The following is a 14,535-nucleotide window of genomic DNA, read 5'->3' as shown; positions in this document are numbered from 1 at the left end:
AGGTATGTTAAATATACATACGTCTCCTAGTTATGCCTAAGAGTGTAGTCATAGATGGGAGAGGACACATCTTAGATGTATCCCTCCAGGGTGTGGGTACTTAGTGGACAAGAAAACCGGTGATGTACACATGAATGATGAGGAAAGGAGGTTGATTGCATGCATTCTTGAGTTGTGCTAATAAGTTTTTAGTCACAACATATTGGATCATTGGAATAATATACGAGAGGCTAGCAAGGACTACATGATAGTATCCTTGTATAAAGAGTTTATAATGCCCATACCAAAGTTGATCAGTTCTCCATTGGATAGATGATAGATGTGATGTGTACCTACATGTCACATAGATGGTAAGATGTATGGAAGATAGTGAAGAGTGGCATACCAAAGTCCAAGTGGTTGGACCAAGAGGATTGGAGGAAACTTAGAGAGAAGGCTACAGAGTCTCCAAGGCGATGGTGATAGTACTGAGGAGCAGCGAGGGCATGGAGTCATGCACCATATTGGGAGTTTCAGTCACATGACTTACTTGGAGAACTTTGTAAATTCTCTATTAGTTATGTTCACTTTCTTATTTCATATACTAATAACCTTATTTCTAACAATGCTATTTTGTATTTTTTCTAACAATGTTACTTTTTCTTTTTTGCTACAGCACTCGATCACAAATTACGATCCCATGGGATTAGAGACTCAATATGTAGAAAGACATGGTCTTACTGCACTCATCAATAGATTATATGTGTGCAGTGGTTTAATGAGTCATGCCTCTTTCATGTTTCCATTTTTTAGCTTGCGATGCATTGTGTACTCTAGATTTGTCTTTGATTATTTATGTTGTAGACTCCTTTTGACTATCTATTGCATCAAGACAAGCTCCCAGGGATGGTGACAAGGTCTAATAGTTTCTTGGATTCATGGAGCTTGTACCTCTCACTTTTTTAGCCCTATACTCATGCAAACTCATTCCATTGATTCTATGTAGCTTTCTTTAGATATATTTCTTCTTCTTTGTGTATGACTCACATTTTGCCATTTTTATGTATAGTTTTCCTAGTTTGGTTCCTGCTCCTTATTAGTCCATTTAGTTTTATGGAATGTTATCTTGGTATTGTAATTGTTTGGAAATTGAATTAATGGACTCCTTCCTATTAAATCATGATGTGTGTTTTTGGATAATAAATGCATATTTAATTTGTAAATAATTTATGAAACATTATTTAGTCCATCTGGCTAGAAGAGTGGTAGGGTTGCATACCTTACTATCCAAGTTTTTTTCCCCTAAAATCTTCGTTATTTACATCACAAAATAATTTTGCAATGGCTCTTCACTTTTGCATCACAAAATCCTCTATAACCATCACTATTTGCATTGTAAAATATCTGCAAGCGTTGCTATTCACATCATTATATATAGCAACATTAATATCAATGCAAATAATGCTACAAATTCCAACACAAATAGCGATGGATCTATAGAGATGTATATATCGATATTTTTAGTGACGAAGGGAAAAACCTTAGTATGAATAATTCCATTGCTTTGAACATCAATATGGGGCCTATACATTGTAGTAAATAAATTTTGCTTGAGAAGAACTAGCTAATAATTGGCTAATTAATATGGATTTATTATTCAATGAAAGTGTCTTAGCTAGAATGAAGGAGGCCAATGGTGGAATCATTGCTTGATACTACAGATGTTTAGCCTAGTTAAATCCATTTTTGGTTATAGATAAATGTGGTTGATTTTGGATGTGTTTAAAATAATGTCTACTAAAATTCAAGGGGATAAGTTATGCAGATGTAGCATAGATTTACCACAATAGTTAACACTTTGAGTGTAGATTTGCTACCAAAAGGTAGCACTATGTTAGTACACATTCACTGCAAGAGGTAGCATTACGTTCGGTGTAGATTTGTTGCAAGAGACAACACTATGAGTGGTATAGATTTGCTGCAAGAGGCAATACTATGATAATTACAAATTCATCGCAAGTGGCAATATTATGATCAGTCCATTTTTTTCACAAGAGGTAGTATTACAATCAATATAGATTCAACACAAGAGGTAGCACCATGGTCGGTGCAAATTTTCCACAAGGGGTAGAAATATGGTCTCTATATACTCTCCCCAAGGTTTTGCTGATACGGCTTACATCCAATCGATTTATATCTATCATAAGTATAGACTGCCACCTAGATAGAAGATCAAATGTAAAAGGAAGCTTCATCCCCTAAGCTATAATGAGAACCAATGGGGCTCTAATACAAATACTTGAAGCCAGTCCTAAGATAGAGAAAGAATCCTTAATGAGCACACCACATTGGGGTTGGTGCATTTATTGGAGAAACCTCGAGAAGAAGAGTGAGCACAAAGTGAGGAAGGGACCTAGAATGGGATCAAGAATGCCTCAAGAAAAGGATGAATGTACCAATGGCAAAGGCTAAAGTCTTGGATGTAAGGCTAGATGTAATGGTCCAACAAGAAGGAATAAAATCTACTGAAAAGATCGTTTTCATTATTTTTGTGTATCTAGTTAAGGGCATGAGATAAACAATGTAAATAAGATAATTAAGAAAACACCTTTTGAATTTCAAAAAGTGTGTTAGATATTAAATAATTGAATTGGATCTATGGTTGGGTGGTCTCAGTAAGCTGAGAGGTTTTCTTCAAAAGCGCTAGAAATAGGTTATTTAAAAAATACATCATTGATGGCTTCTCCTAGGGTTCAATCATACAACTCGGTCATGCACTATTTTAGGGGAATGGAGATGAGATTTCATCTCATGGATAGAGAAATAGAGTTCAGCTCTCGCTCATCTCTCACTCACTATGAACCAAGTTGGGTGATTGATTTGCTCTGAGACTTGAAGGATTATAATGTAACCACTTAGATTGAGCAATAGATGCTATTAGAGACTATTAGTTATTTCAAGAACCTTCAAATAAATCCTAGTGGGTTGAGGCCAAGCACTTCACTAGGGTCTCCTACTCAAACCAAAGTCAAGTTGTTCATGTGGAGTGTGGATGGCCATAGTTGGGATAAACCCTGAGCAATTACTAAGTATTACATTCTACAATTGAGTAGTATGTACATTACACATGGTATCAGAACAAATAACTGATAAAGTATTCATAAAAATCATTGAAAGAATTTGGTAAATGAAAGCAATACATAGCTAAAGGCCTATTGGATTGCCAATATGCTTATATCCTTGAGTTTGATCCTACAGAGAATACAAGATGCACATTATTGCAAAAGTAATTCTTATGTATGGGTAGGATTAAGGGACTAAATAAAGTAATAACAATGCCAAGCTAAATGCTTCTCAAATACTAAAATTGTTATCCAACCTTGTAGTTGGAATTGCTTAAGGATTATTAAAGCTCATTGCAAAACTTATGTACATGAATAAATGCAAGTGACATTGCATGAGCTCTTTCCTAAAGTATATCTGTTAGGATCTCAGTGTAGTTTCACTATAAGAGAGAAAATGTTTTGGACCATGGTAAACATTTTCACTCTTATAAATTTTCAGCCTGCTATATCCAAGTCTCATCCAACCATTTTGGCTAGACTTTCACACATGTTTATTACTTCATTTGTGATGATTTAGTAAGTGAAATAGAATATGACTTATGGAAGGTATGGTGGGCAATGAGCATCTAAGAGTAGTTCAATTTTTTATATTCTACATACACAAGTCAAACAAACCCTATAGTACAAAGAGAGGGAAAATCAATGACTTTGATCTAGTGGGCTCAGTGTTATGTTACTAGGGACATGCAATCCAATTTTATAATCGTAGGAAGGTGAGCTTGTGATAACAATTATGAAATAAATGAGTTTCTCAATCTACATTGGGGTACCTAATACTATGAGTGAACCTCCTACTTATTTTACCATCTCTATACAAGAACTTCATAGTTGAGTATTGTATAGCTAGCCTATACATCACCAGTTCTTGGAGGACATATAAAATCCCTTTTGATACAGATATTAGCTACCATTGTACAGCTAACATGTGAATACATAACTCTCTTTTCAAACAATTTCCACCATGTTTATAAGGTGTTAGGCTATAAAGTAAATAAAATTGTTGATTCATATAAGGGAGCTCTCGCTTATGAAGTGATGATCTTGAGAATAATCAAGCTATTTAAATGTGAAAAGGTATCAAAATTCTTTCATCTTGCTTTGATCCAAACATTCTCAACAATTGTTCTAGCCATTGCTAACCTGTCATATGAGAAAGACAAAAAAATTCTACTCAAGCAAGCCAAGCTACCTAAGTTTGGTAGTGAAGGAATGAGGGTAGAGTTATGTGCCAAAACATCAATCCAACAAATGGAGGATTACTTCTCCATTGTGTTGAATCAATTCAATTAATCATGTACAATTGTGGCACTTACAGGACAAGCATGGCTTTGGTGGAAACAATGATACCATGATAAGGGTGTCTTTGTCATGAAGAGACCTGAGAAGAGAGAGAAAGAGGAGAGATAATATTGCACGAAAGAGAAGAAGGTATAGAGGAGAGAGAAATTCTATATGAGGAGAGAGAAATATTAGAAATGGAGAGAGTAAGATGGAAAAGAATGAGAGAGATGGCTAGCAGCCATGAAAGGACAGGAAGAGCTTGAGAGGTAAAGGAGAAACTTGTATTATTGTGGAACATTTATGATCATGTACATATGTCCTTTTCCCTTTTTATATGCCCCTATCTACTCTTTTGCATTCTATCCCTACTAGAATGTTTTGTCCTCAAAAATCAGATTTAGGACTTATTACAATGTATGCAATAGGAATAGAATAGAGTACTAATTTGGTACAATAGTGTCAAAGGGGTTTCAGTTGAAAGGTCCTATCCACCGAGGATCGGAGAGAGAAGGAAGTAGACAATAGGAGATAGAAGAAAAGAAAAAGAATAGATAAGAGATACACAAGATAAAGATAAAGCTCAATGAATCAAAGCACTATGTATTGATAGAACCTGAGAAGATAAACAAAATCCTTGTTTGGGACTACTTGGAAGCAATCTCCAAGCATTAGATCTCCTCGAGCTCCTTGGTAGACAAAAAACACGCACCATAAACTAGCTTCTTCTCTACTACTTAGACGGCAAATCTGATGGTTCCGTTGGCTCCAAAAGGGGGTAAAACCCCATGACACCTTATCAAAATTCTCCCAAATCACTCCTTCTCCCTGTTCAGAGTGCTATTTGCTGCCTATAAATTGCAATCCCGTGCCACATGAATTCGGAAGGTTTTTGCATGAGATCTCCCAAACTTGGTTGAAAAGCCACTTGCTTTTTGCATGTTACTCTATTCTAAAAGTTTTCTACACCTTTTTAGGATATTTACAAGAAATAATATCCAAACATCAAAAATAGGCTAAACTTGTCTGAAAATCATGTATTTTGAACTAACCATACTATGGGCACTAGCACTAATGATTAAGATGACATTAACTCTCTAGATTCATAAAAAATCCAAATGATGATACTCTCCAAGTTTCTTCACACTGTGTCTGCATAGCGACATGACAATGGAAAATCAAATAGACCAGGTAAACATCTAAGTAGGATGATAGATCTAAGAATTTGGCCACCATAGCTTCATGAAAGGCACCTGTAGATCATGACAACAAGCTGTCTACTATAGGACCCTGTTGTAGTAAATCTAATACAACTTTTTGTGGAAATTTTTTCTAAAGATATGCTACACATTAAAATGGAGCTATTGATAACTGCTTTCAGCCCATGTAGGTTGGATTTTGTTGTCCAAAGTTCAGAGTAAAATCTGGTGTAAAATAGTGAGTTGTCTACAATCTTCCCTGTAGTAAAATAGGACCGTAGATGACTAATCTTCAGCCAAAAGAGCAAAGAAATTTCCCGCAATATGGATTCTCGTCTAAATGAGGTCCCCAAGCAATCCTTAACCTCAAGGATCAAAAGGTATTCCAGCATCATGATTGCCCAAGTGAAAAGAATGGCTATCAACCACATACTCCTAGCCCTCGAGATCAAATGGATACAAGGAAGTATCCCCATATTCAAGTCCATAATCGCATCCATAATCCTCTGGGTCATAGGGAAACACAATGCCATCTTCATCTTCATGTATACCCACATCGTGTGTTATAGCATCATCATACACATACCAATCAACATACCCATGATTAAGGTACTCATTATCATATGCATTCAATGGCTATTGTAAACCTTGATTAAGTGTAAACTGATGCTCAATAAGATCATCATGAGGTTGTTGCAAGGCTACAAAACCTTCAACATAACCATCTACATCTATGAGTGCCTCATGTGATTCTTCAACTAATATGTCATTAGCTTATATATCTTGCTCTTCATTGTCCCCTTCTTGTACATCTTCTTGGTGATCATGTTGCTTATTATCCTCTTCATCATCATCAACACCTTGAAATGAGTTCAGCATTACATTTGGGTGATCATGATGTTTAAATTGAGTGGAATGTAGGATACCATGGTAGTTATAAGCTTGATGATGTGATCAAAGCTAGAAGAGTACTGATAAGCATGTCCATTATCATCATGTTCATAAGAACTAGGCTACTAAATCAAGGAATGCTCATAGGTACAATCATGACTATGCTACTAAGTAGATGGATGCCTATAAGCATAATCATTTCGTCCATATAATAGCCATACTATTTCCAAGGTTCATTGGAATGATACTCTGCATTATGATATGGTATATCATATCTATAAGCATTAACACGGTATCCAGATGCATTTGCATACTAATCGTGTTCATTTGCATGTTGTTGTCCACATTCACAAGATGCATGAAAATCATAATGTGTACCATTAGCATATACATGTTGGCCATAAGCATAAGCATCGAATGCATAATGTCCTTGAGAATACTCATCATGTTGTTGATAATACTCAGGGTGATGAAAATCCATGCTTCATTGAAGTCTTGCTCTATTTTCTCTATCTGCCTTCACAAGAGCAATATATAGATCAATTAAAGATCCAATTTTATCAATATAAGCCTACGTTTGAAGCCAACATTATTCAATAGAGCTGGAGCTATTGATCTTAGTTGCCATTGTAATGAAGTTGTTGCTACTATCTTTGTTGATGTCTTGTTACCTAATCTGACAAGTCTTTGGTCAATGCTTTGTGCAACAAAAGCTAGATGCATCTACACTTATCTTGGTGTTGACATCGCACCAAATATAGCTACACCTCAATATTCCTATAGCATGGAGGAGAATCTAGAGGGATGGCACTATTATACAAATTTAGCATCCACTCCTTAACCCTTACTCTATAATATATGAACTCCTTCACAAAAACTACACCCTTCTCTACCAAGTCACTATCAGCATGTCAAATGAGCTGCTTTAGTAGCACTTTAGCAAGATATTTTAGCACATGAGTGGATTGTCCACCTCAATATGCAATCATTTAATGCAAAATCCAAACTGATTGAGCTTATTTAGAACTACCTTAACTTTAGAATCAGTGTTAGAAGTTCTTTGTACATTCCAACATTGAGAAGTTTTTCATGCATTCCAATTCTTAGAGACCATTCTTGTCTTCAATTGTTGTGTATATATGCAATAAATGCATCATACTCTTGCTTTTACTGAAGTATTAGCTCTATTATCATATCTATGTATAGCTTAAACATGTAGAACAATGTCATATCTATGTTGTAGCTATACTGTAGTTTGAACATGTAGAATACTCCTTAATCATTTGCTTATGGGGGACCAACTAGAGAAGGACCTCCAAAGTTGGGCTCGAGAAGGACCTCCAAAGTTGGGCTCAAGATTCAATAGTTCCTCTCATAGTTAGCTTGCAAGTAGTGCAAATAAACGATTCAAATCTTCTTATTTCAATCAATAAGTGTTGGCCAATTTCCAACTATCTGCAATACACATCCATGGTATAGTAGGGTTCTCAATGCTTGCATCTCTTTAAGAAATTGTCAATAAGGATCTAGATTGCTAAGAAGTGCCCCAGAGATACCCAAGAGACATATCAACTATTGTAGAATACAAGCTCATCAACTCAAGGAGATCACAACCTCAATGGCTCTTTGCTCGAATTTTGCAACACCAAGATCTTCTCATGTTACATCCTTGATTTTAGAGATAGAGTACGATACTAGAATCTCTACATCTCCTCATGCAATTCCCAAGCTCGTTATTGGTGGGTTCTTAGCTTTGTTAACAAGTTTAAACACTAGACATTGCAGTCCATGTACAAGTGAGCCTTCAAATTTAGTTTTTGTTTCGAATTCTTTTGTGAGGGGGGTACATGAGAAATGGCATGCTATTGAGAATTAGGCAAAGTCTCCAAGCTTTTATTCCCCAAATTGTTCAAAGATGAGAGGTTGGAGCCCAGTGTTTGTATTACAAGGTCCCTTGCTTATAGCAGTGGGAAAAGCTACAATAGTAGAAGATCCAATAAGCTTTGCTATTAGATCAATAGCTTGGAAGCCCTATTCTACTTTGCTCATTATTTGGAAATTGCAAAATGGTTGCATATATGTGGTACTAGAGTGGAATTGAGGAGGTTGTAGTAGGAGCATTGAAAAAGATGATAGATGAGCACCCTACAAAAGCTAATCACACTGTTAGCAATGGTAGGCTACTCAACTATTGGCAATACAATAACTCCAACACAATCAACCTATGCATGATCTGACAGCCAGTGATCGCAAAGTGGCAAAGTAGGATACTTCTTATTTATGTTTGTACAATAAATTGTACGTGCACACATTTCAGACTCATCTTTAGAATGAGGTAAAAATGTGGCATTCACTAGGATAATTGTTGTTTTAGAAGGAAAAACTCTAACAAGATAGAAACCTAGCATTGTTCCTACCAGCATGTCCCCCTCCTCATTTATGAATTCTGCTGATCAATATCAGAGACAAATATTGTTCCTCATATGCTATCATCCCTTTGTGCTCTAAGTAATCTACTATTTTTTTAATACCAACAAGAGAGTGCACTCTAGGAAGCTTTCAATGCCTTTACTAATGATTGACTATTATCAATTTTGGTGAACGAATACGCCAATTTAAAAACTCAATGCTAATTATTTTAAAAAATAGAGGAATACGAACATGGAGAAAGCGGTAGAAGTATACAAAATGGAATAAGGTTGTATTTTGGAATGGAGAAAACTGATGAAGCTGTAAAGATATGACAAATTGAAAGAAGTATATAATGGGAAATGGAGGAAATAGATAAACTAGAGAAGTATGTCGAATGGAGACTACTGGTAAGGAAATCAATTGATAATGGTATTAGCAAAGCATGCTTGACCTTTTCACTATAGCACCAAAGACTCTTCTTTTCTTGAGGGGAATAAGAAGATAGTGATGAAAATAGAAACTTTATCAAGTGCACGTGAAGAAGGGAATGGAAGATAAAGCTTTATAGATGATGAGGATGGGGCTATCAAGATGAATTCAGGTCAGAAGAAGGGGGAGCTGACATGGAGCTTTCCATTTGACATTGCAGATAAGTAGTTGCCTTCAGGCTCCAAGAGTTGAGGCCATTGATCTTTGCATGGACCTGAAGTAAGACATGAAGGCTCTGAAGATTAGGCTCCATGAATTGATAATAATGTGTCAATGCAAACATAGGCTTCTCATCTTGATAACCAATTGGATTTGGCCACTAAAAAAGTGGAAAAGAGTCCAGATTGTTGAGATGGAAAGCTCAACACACGCAAATATTGATGATGGACCGCTTGGCTAGATGGATTCGCGCATCTACACTTAGCATTTCAGTGATCATTATGATCCTCACATGGCCACTGACTTATCACTTATTATATTTAGGTTGTTGCATCTACCTACAGTTGGCATAATTATAGTGCCAATCAATTAGTATAGTCAGTTCTGCACTATTTGACTTAGTAGGCCACTTTTCTTTATGTTATATCTTATATATACTTTGTGTACATTGTATTATGTGTGGAAGAAGAAGAAAAAACTAGCAAGAAAATGTTTTAGCCTCAATCTCTCTTGTGTTCTTGAATGAGCTTCCTCTTATTTGTATGGTGTGTGTTTAGTGCAGTAGCTCAATAAGTCTCCCCACCACACGATTTTTGACATGGTATCAGAGCGGCGCTATTGAGGGAGGTTGGTTTTGAAGGCCGAAGTGAAGGAGAAGAAGCAAGGATTTGAGAAAGTAAGCAACGGGTAATAAGCTCTCCCATTCTTCCACTCTTTCTCTTGGATAGTGCCTCTAGAGGCATCGGAAGCAAGTTAGAGTGAAAATTCAGATTGCTGTGAGATTTGGTGTGCAAGCAGAGTACTGTATATTCTATAGATTAGTCCTTCAGGGCTAGCCCACTGCTTTTTTGGGTATCTGAGACCATTTCAAGTCGCGTTTTAGAGCTGCAAGGTTGCATATAATAATTTTAGGGTATACTAGACTATATCGACTAAAAGTGGGTGCATAGGTTGTAGATTTTGAATTTATACTTTTTGAGATGTTTGTCAAAAGGCAAACATAATTTTTATCTACAAATAGGTTGCAGATTACATGTATTGTTAAGCAAGTAGTGAAAAAGGTTGCTTGGTATATTGTTGTGCACTTATTGTAAAAGGTTACAAAAGACTTGCTGTTTTGTATCATTTTTGTGATAATGGCAGAGAACAGTAGAAATCCCAACATTGAGAAGCTGGACAAGAATAACTACCCTTCATGGAAGTTTCTGTGACAAACTTCCTCATTTGAAAGGGCCTTTATGAGTTCGTTTTAGGTCAAAAAAGGAACCAAAGCTGAGTATACATGTGATTGTGCAGTTGAATCAAATGCATGGAAAGAATGGAATACAAAAGGCAAAAAGGTGATGTATTGGCTATCTGCAATCATTGATAGTACTATGCTCGGACATATCAAGAATGCATAAACTTTACATACATCTTGGACAATTTTTGAGAACATATTTTCAATAAATACAAAGGTATGAAAGATTTAACTCAAGCAAGAGTTGAATGCCTTGAAGAAAGGAAAAATTTTTGCCAATGAGTATGTTTTGAAAGTGAGGACCATTTTAGATGCTTTAGCAGTTATTGATGCAATGCCTGATGATGATGGTTTGCTTTCATCTACTTTGGGTGGCCTTAATAATGAGAAGGCTTGGAAATCATTTGTCACTTTTGTATATGTACAAAAGCCATTCCAAGATTTTGATGAGTTGGTCTCTCTCATGATTACTGAAGAGACCAATATGCAAGGTGACTCATCTGAAAGAAATGGTGAACATGTCCAAGTATTCTATAGAGGTTTAGGAAGGAGACGTGGAAAATCCTCTTTGAGAGGCTATGGTATGGAACGTATTGGTGATAGCCAGCAAAACTTGTTAAATCAATAATTTGGTAAAATGTAGGTTTTAGGAGGCCGTGAACTTTAGAGGCAGGGGGAGCTCTAGAGGAAGAGATGGATGGCCAAACAAAGGTGTATTTTTATCAAGGCCTGAATCCACCTCTGAATGGCAATTGGAAGCCATGAGTCCCATGGACCTAGAAGACACTTTGATGAGTGAGGGCACAACCACTTGTAGCCACTTTTTCAAGGCAATGTGATAGGTTCAACAAGTTTCCCTATAACAAAAGAACTACAGAAAACTACCAACAAGAAACTTAATCAAGGCCCCGTAAATCTTGCTAGTACTCCCTAATACCTCGACAACAATAGGAATTGGAATAATGAGTCCCCCTTGCTTTTGATGAAACTAACAAGGCCACATCCGTGCTCAATGATCCAATAGGAAAATGAATACTTATGCTAACACTCCTTGGAATCCTTCTAGGGAAGAAAACTTCAATAATCGAGGATATGGGTGTAGGGTAAGCTGTGGAGCTAGGCCTAGACAAGAACTAGTGCAAGGAGGAGTAGGGCTTAGAGCTAGACCATGTGTCTATGCTATCATTAGCAATGAAGTGGATCCATGTCTCAATAAATAAATTGAAAGAAAAATTACCATAATGCTGCAATCAACAACCAAGGCATTGGCTAATAGACCAAAACTTTTGCTTCATCATCTCAAAATATTTCATGTAAGTCTTTTGAAGCCATATGTTCCTAGCCCTTATCATGTTCTAGATGATGGAAAAATTGTAATGACAACTCGTGGAATCTTGAAAATTCCCTTTGATAGAATTCTAGATATCATGAAAAACCCTCTTAGAAATTGTATTCTCTAGTGGAAAGTTTTTTTCAAAGAGGGTACTACATGGATTAAGGAGTCCATCCTCAAGAGAGTCCACCTCGAGTTTCTCTCAAGATGAGAATGACTTGATTTTTTAAGGAGAAAATGATGTAATATTCCCATGATCCACAAAGAAATATAATTCATTCTAGCATGATTGATCTCAAGCACTGTCAGTGCTCTCACAAAAGCACACCGACAAGACCCACGAACTGCTTATTACTTCAAGTGTTTCAAGTCAAGAGCTATGGCTATGACTCACATTACCATGTGCACTCTCTCATGCACAAGCATAGAGAGCTTACCTTTGAATTTGATTAAGTTGCCTCCTCCCATGAATTTGCCAATCGCTCCACAATCCAAGATGTGCTTTCAAGCAAGCTCTATCTCCAAGCTCCAAGCTTCAAGCTCCATGGCCATGCATGTGAGAAAAGAGAAGAGAAGAAGGAGAAGATGAAGAGAGGAGAAGAAGAGCCTCTCCATGGTCCCTCACTCACACACACACACACACAGTCCCTCGCTCACACTCCGTCTCTCATACACAAGAATGAAGCAAGAAGCAAGAAATAAGAAGAGAGCAAGTTTGACCACACACCAAGAATGAGCTTCTTCATTCACTTTTTTGACTTTTATATATGTCATATCTCCTCCTTGAGCAACCATCCCCTTTTTTGTCTCACCTTTGTCCATTCCTCCACATTTTTTCCTCCTCCTTTCCTATAAGCATGGCCTTAAGCCGTGCCTCTTATTTTTTACAACTTGCATGCAAGAGAGCCCTGTGCTCTTTTACAAAGTAAATTACAATGTGCCTGGCAATCTTTTTGCAAAAACATTAAGGTGCACTTATTCTTGTGTGTCTCCCTCTTACATTTAGAATTTTCTCCTATGCTTTGTGTCTTCAAAATTTCCTTAGTTCTTTTTTAGTAATTGTCCTATTTCGGATTAAAGAAGCCTCAAAATGGACATATGGAGTCTAAACTATGAACAAATAGGGAAAGCACCCATGGTGACTAGCATAGTGTGAGATGGCCTTATAAAACTTCTTGGGAAGACATTATCACAATATGCTAGTCACCATGGATATTTCTCCAATTTCTTCATAATTTGGCCTCTCACTCTCTACTTCAGTTTTCTTTTTGGTCCATCCTAGAATGGTACCATTGGTATTGTTCGATTCTCCCACCAAAATTATGAATTTCAATGTTATAAGTTTTTATATTATAACAAGGTATCACAATAACCTAGGCCAGCACAATATGATTAAAGAAACACGGTAGCATCCAAAAATAGCTTATCACATTATTATGTAACTCTTGCCTTGGAGTGTCTTTCGCTTTTGATTTTTTGGATTTTTCATCTTGGTCTTCCAAGGTTTAATATTACCCCCCTCCTAACTGAGTGTGAGTCCCATGGCACTTGATGGTACAGGATGTTGAGGGTTGGCATGGAATGGTTCTTGGGAGCCATTGGGGGTTTTTGGGCCATAACATTATCTAACAAATTAGGCTCTAGACCATAGATATACTGATGTAACTTTGCATCATCACTCACAATCTCTACTTACATGGTAAGATTCAAAAGCTGATTTGTATACTCTCTAACTAATAAGCTTCTTTACTCTAACTGATACTATCCTCTTGCCAACTTTTCTTTCTCAATGGGAGATACAAACACCTGAGCCATCTTAGCTTTCAATTCCTGCTAACTATCAACCTGCTAACTTTCTCTCTTTATGTACCTCCACCATGTATGAGCAAAGCCCTCAAGGTGAAGAGTAGCAAAGTGAATCTATTGGTCATCTAACCTAGGGAAAATATCAAAGTAGGACTCTAACTTGGAAGTCCACTCCTCCAAATCAACTAGTGATGATGAATGACCACTATATTTGGTTAACAAAATCTTATCATGGAGTTCCCTCTCAACAAAGCCTTACTATCCATTAGTTACTTGGGGCTACATGTCTATGTAACTACCATTGAGGTTTGAAAGATTAGAGGCACTTCTATGATAGTTGGTTTGAAACCTACCTAGAGGGATAGCTAGTTGGTTTCTAATGGTTTGAGGAGGATTTAACCCATGAATGCTCAAGATAGGTTCATCATATCTAAAAGAAGTCTCCCCAATCTCATAAGTGCTATGCGGTATCCCTTTCTTTCCAATAATAGTTGGCTAAGGATTATTGTTTAATAGTTGAAAGGACTCTTCATCTCTACTCTCTTTGTTTACCATTTGTCCTACCTCCACAAGCATAGAAATCTAAATGCTAAGTTTGTCTAAAGAATCCTCAGTAGAAGAAGC

This window comes from Lygodium microphyllum, chromosome 6, assembly GCF_053477565.2.
Source record: "Lygodium microphyllum isolate KBCC chromosome 6, Lygodium_microphyllum_v1.1.10, whole genome shotgun sequence".
Lineage (NCBI taxonomy): Eukaryota > Viridiplantae > Streptophyta > Polypodiopsida > Schizaeales > Lygodiaceae > Lygodium > Lygodium microphyllum.
The sequence above is the reverse complement of the archived record's forward strand: the minus strand, read 5'-3'. Positions refer to the sequence as shown.